A 5,830-nucleotide genomic window follows, 5' to 3' on the forward strand; every position below is an offset into this window, starting at 1 on the left:
TTATTCATATTCACACCAGCTAAAAGCAGATTATCACCAAATATTTTGGAGCAAAATACACAAACTTAATTTACACAAAAAATACTACGAATCAAGTTCGACAATGTGTTATTATAATATTTGGATCGTATATAACACTATAAATGCAAGTATTCCGCTGCGTTTTGACCAACATACATTTATTACCTAACAGAGATCAACATGTGTTAACAATTTGTTAAACGGTGAATTAAGATATTGTGACATTTGTATACAATTTGTAATGAACACTCTGGTATACGGGAGATAACTAACAAAATACTGTAAGTTAACAATCTGAGCATGGGAAAATAAAACTACAAAAAAAATGTGCTTTTAAGGTCACAATCGCTCCAATTCGAGCGTTTAAAACCTCTTGTTCGAATGCGTACATCGGCGGCGCGTTGGTGGCGGTCGAATCCCGTGGGTCGGCGCAGGTAACGACACAAAACGACACACGTGACCGTCACATAACTCACACGGCCATCATAACAAAGATACGACATACCTCTGTAAAACTCTGATGATAGATAGCTCATCGCCATGTTGTGTGCCCACGTCTGTTAGCTGAATACCCACCTGTGTATCGTTCACTGACTATTGTTGTCATTTTCCTCGTCACTAATTTGTGTTATCGTGATGTGTAATCGCGGATTTATTTCTTGGAAGGTTTAGTTATTGTTATGACCATACTACAGTGTATAAATTGGGTGTTAAAGGATTAGGCCCACTTAGATTTTATTGACTGAGTCCCGACACACAATAAATTCAGCTTGTGTTTGCTTTACGCTTATTCCTTTTTACATATTGAAAATAGCTCGTTATTAAATAGAAATTGACTCATAAATCCGTATTTATTAACTACATTTATTTGGTTGTATATTGTCGAGACGTAAAGGTTCATAGAACTCTATCAGAGTCTGCCTTTCTATACACCTATACAAGAAACAGCAAATCAAACTAATCAAATAAAGACTTCTTCTATTACCAAACCGCCACCTACATGGCGCCTCAAACCCCACTCGACTACAATTCTTGATTTATTGCGAAATAATCGTGTGTCTAGCCAAAGTGATTGTGATCGGTGCGAAACCCATATATGTCCAAGATCGTCGGACGACTATTAATTAAGAACACCAATCAAATATAGGTCGCGGAACTATATCAAATGTCAGAACTATAATTTTAAATGTCACGTCTGTAGACTTAAAAATATCGTTTACAAAATATGAATAAACGTTTTGATGTGATTATATCCGTATATTAAATGATCATCGACATGCAGTTCCTTATTGTTTTCCCATTAGTGAAGAAAATAAGTACAATTTTTATGCAATAACATGCATATTTGCAGTTTCTTACTAGGGTAGTTGACAGACAAGCGACAACAGTCACACCTATCTCCACTGGTTATGTTAATCAAAACCTCGACTCCAAAACCTCATCAACATCACGTCAACAAACTGATAAAATTGAGTAGTACATTACAAACAAACTAGTTCAATATAAGACTACCCTTTCTTGTATCGCATTGCATAACCTGTCGATGTAACAAATATACGTATGTAATTATAACACCTTGTTGAACAGACGTCAAAACAGTACCCGTTTCGTACGTATTTGTAACCGGCGGGTTTTTGCGCAACTACTACGCTTCACTGAATGATTAGATGCGCTGGACGACCTTTAGTATGGCCTGACGTTGCCTAAGACGGCATGACATCACATAGGCTCGAGTAATCGATCACAAACACAATGAATACTATGCAAATATCAGGTTGTCTCCGTTTTATCTGTATGTTCACTTGTCAGCAAATGTATTCATGTGTTGCATCTTGCATCGCAGTTTGGGGTAATGTATTTATTTTGCAATACGTTGTTCACATATTGCAGAATACAACAATGTCCCTTTTTATCGTAAAATAAATTGATGCAACGTTCTTTTTATATTTTTTTATTAATAATTTGGTTAAACCGCCACTTTAGTGTACGTAGATGCAGAATCCTGTTATAATTTACTTTTTGGAGATGTTTAGTTCCAGACTGCTGTGTTAGCAGTCAGCCATTAAGTTGACTTTGCACAGCACGAACAGAAGCTACTGAATTACCGATCTGCCAATATCTGAAATGCTAAAAACGTAACTACTGATCATTTGAAGTACGTGTATGATTTGGGTAAAACAACTCTCACAGAAGCTTTTAAATCGCAGACATATTGTTCTAAGTATTAACATAAAACGATGGCCCACAAAATGTCATGTTTGAATCTAAAATCATCATCGTAAATTTGTAGATGACCTTCCTTTTCGAGGAATTGGTCTGGGATGATGCCATGCGTCGGATTTTTTGCACAGAAGTTTAGTACCGTATAGAATTATCAATTAATGGGGTTTCACTGATTCATGCGCGTGGTATGTCTTTTCTCACCTTGATTTTAAGAGTAAATACATTCTATATGCTTTTATTCGTATTTATTCAAGATTGTCGAAGCATTTTATATCTATCAATGTTTCGGAAAAACTCTGTTTTTAAACAAAAAAAATGTCAACGATGCTCTCTTATTTTTCTTTGGTCCGGAAAATCTGTTAAAAGAGAAACAGTACGGCCTATTTCCTATTTAACATTTGCCATAAAGTTGATCAATTTCCCACAAATGAAAATACTGCCTAGAAAAAGGAGAAAATATTTCAAAGAATCAAGATATCGAAATATTTTTCATTGAAACGATCGAAGTTCGTACATTCCAAAACTTAACTAATGAAATGACATTTATCTTTATTAATTGACCTATTAATTCTTCGTCAAATCGATTTAGTTCTATTCTCAGACCACAATGGCCACTATCAGTTCAATCTATCAAAAATACTACTTGACATTTGCAAAATATTGCATTCTTTAATACAATGAATGCTTGTCCTGACCAGGTATTAGTAGTCTGACTAGTAATCTAATTATATATAATGTGATCAGATTTTCGTACACATTTTAAAAATAATGAAGGTTTTTAGATTAACCTGAACAAAATTTCGACATTCAACATGCAAGTGGTGCTATATGCGCTAAGCGTCTCTGAACTTTGGAAAACTTGTAAATAATGATTTTTGTTATTGTCATCTAACGAAACAGTTACCAAGGCATAATAGGCCGCCAAAAATATGCGGATAGGTTGAACAAATGACATACGGTTAACGGAAATGATGAGCTTTATTAACCAAACATCGAGCCTCTTTTCGGGAAAAGCACTATGACAAAAAAAAAATTAAAACTAACTAATAGATGCATCTCAACTACTTTATTATATCATTTTGATGTCTGAGCAATAACAAGAAGCAATTTAAACATTAGGGTTTAGAGAAAGTAAACTAAATTAAATCATATTTCACTATTCGCGTAACATGCATTACGATGACGTTCATCTGAGCCATACCGCAGAACAAACATGACCATATAGCGGAATATTTATTACCTAACGCTCAATTTCTTCGAGTGATCCATACTAATATTATAAATGCGAAAGTAACTCTGTCTGTCTGTCTGTCTGTCTGTCTGTCTGCTACTCAATCACGCCTAAACTACCGAACGAATTTGCATGAAATTTGGTATGGAGATAGTTTGATACCCGAGAAAGGACATAGGCTACTTTTTACCCCGGGAAAATCACGCATTTCCCGGGAAAATTCAGGTTTCGCCACCGAAGTCGCGAATAATCAATATCATAATGACATTGAATTAACAAAATTCCGTTGTCATGGCAACAGTTTTAATGGCGGATATGCTTTTGCGCGAGTTATATGAGATATAAATAATTTTGAGAATATTTTTCGTGAAAAAAAAGCATATTTTGTTGTTAAGGAATAATTAAGCTTTGTATTAGTAAAAAAAAAATCATTCACGCGAGCGGAGCCGCACGGGTCAGCTAGTTACTTATATTTCCTCACACTGCCTGTTCTGCTCGCTTGTAATCATCACACTATTACACAGGGCTGGCAATGAATTATTGACTTTATTTTTCAATCCATTTCTATCCCATAACTTGCAACGTACTATAACGATATCTGGGAAGAGCCTTATCTCCTTGTTAGACGATGCATTTGCGCATAAAGCGTTATGTTGAAGATTTTCTTGATCTCAACACTCATATTACCGATAAGAAATATTTACGTATTTATATAGGGCGAATGGAAAAATAAAATATGTTTTAGTTGTTACTTGCAACTGTGCTTTTTAGCAATACGTACTTAGCAGAGCTACAATGTGCTTAGGTGGTCGTTCTGCGCCCAGTATCATAACGAATTTCGCAAATGGTCTCAAATACTTTCAACGTTAATGGAAATGCACTTAATCTTGCAACACTATCCGTCAATTCTGTGATTTGCGGTGTATACGGCAGGGCGCTTACGCAATACACTTTCACCATGCGTTTAAGCGAGGAGAGAGTCCCTGAGATTGCCTATTACTAGATTACCTTGCGAAGTCGGGAAAATAAGAAAGTGTGTAATGTGTCCTCGTCTCTATAGGACATAAACGCTGTTTTCACCAGTTGAACATGCGATGAATACTGTTTATTTCCATAATTACGAGTATTATCGACAACGTATTCACACGCGGTAAACTATTATCAAATGATTTGTATATAGATTTCATCTTAATAGCTGCAATACCTATTCAGTCGTAGAAATTCATGTCTAGGTTCTTCCTAATCAAAAAATACATCGGAATTGACTAACTAACGGTAAAATTTCCCCCTGTTTGAAGTAAAAAGTAGAGCTCATTACTTAAACGCAGTTGACATGATTATGCGGCTCCGTACAAAATGACAATGGTCAATTCAGTAAAGATATTGCTATGATGTCCATTGTCCAACTTGACGCATACTGCAGTCCTTACTAATATTGTTAACCTGGTCACTTCTTATAAGGATATAAACGGTGGAATATTTTCATACAAGACTCGGCATAAGGAACCAATTCCAGATCATGTCTTATATTATAATTGGACTTAATTATTTATATCGAGTCCTAAATCTCTATTCAAATGCAGCAATTACAGACAAATCTTTGTATAAACGTTAAGATCAGTAACGTGGGAGTATACCGGTAGTACTAACTAATGCAATGGAAGGGTGGTCCTATCCTCATTATTGATTTCAAGACACTGTTACGAGACTTCATTCATTTTGTTAACTGTAAAATGTGATAATGAATAAAAATAAACATTCAGTTTTTTGTTCAATTCATGAAACATACAGTTTACAAAAACAAAATAATCGCGTGAGTGTCATTTTTGTACATTAGAAAAAGATAAAATATACCAGACTGACAAAAAACAAACGCTACTACGCAATAATTACTACTGGGGCTCTAGAGAAGTAGAATAAGTTAATAATTACCTATATATTTTATTTTCGTGACATGACAAAGAACGACAAAAAGTGTTTACGTTTATTTGGGTGGCGACCTTTGAGATGAGCAAGGTTGTTCCGCTCAGCTCCGGGTAGGAAGGAGGAAAAATGATTCTCTCTGTTGCCATAAGCGGCAGCCTTGTGACAATGGTCAGATGCATCGACACTACACAATACACTTTATTTGGACGCCGACCTCTTTCACCCACTTACGAGTATACCTTCACCGCTTATAACGCATTTGAACCAACTATGACCCTACGAAGTGTCCTTAATACCTGTATAGAGCCGAGAACTTGCGCAGAATTTAAACTGTATTTCTAAAAATACTGGCAGCAATGTCACAAAAGATATGTAGGGCGAAAAACTCTCGTGAATTGAAAGGCTTAGAATGCTAAAAACCTTGCGTTT

This window comes from Anticarsia gemmatalis, chromosome 6, assembly GCF_050436995.1.
Source record: "Anticarsia gemmatalis isolate Benzon Research Colony breed Stoneville strain chromosome 6, ilAntGemm2 primary, whole genome shotgun sequence".
NCBI lineage: Eukaryota > Metazoa > Arthropoda > Insecta > Lepidoptera > Erebidae > Anticarsia > Anticarsia gemmatalis.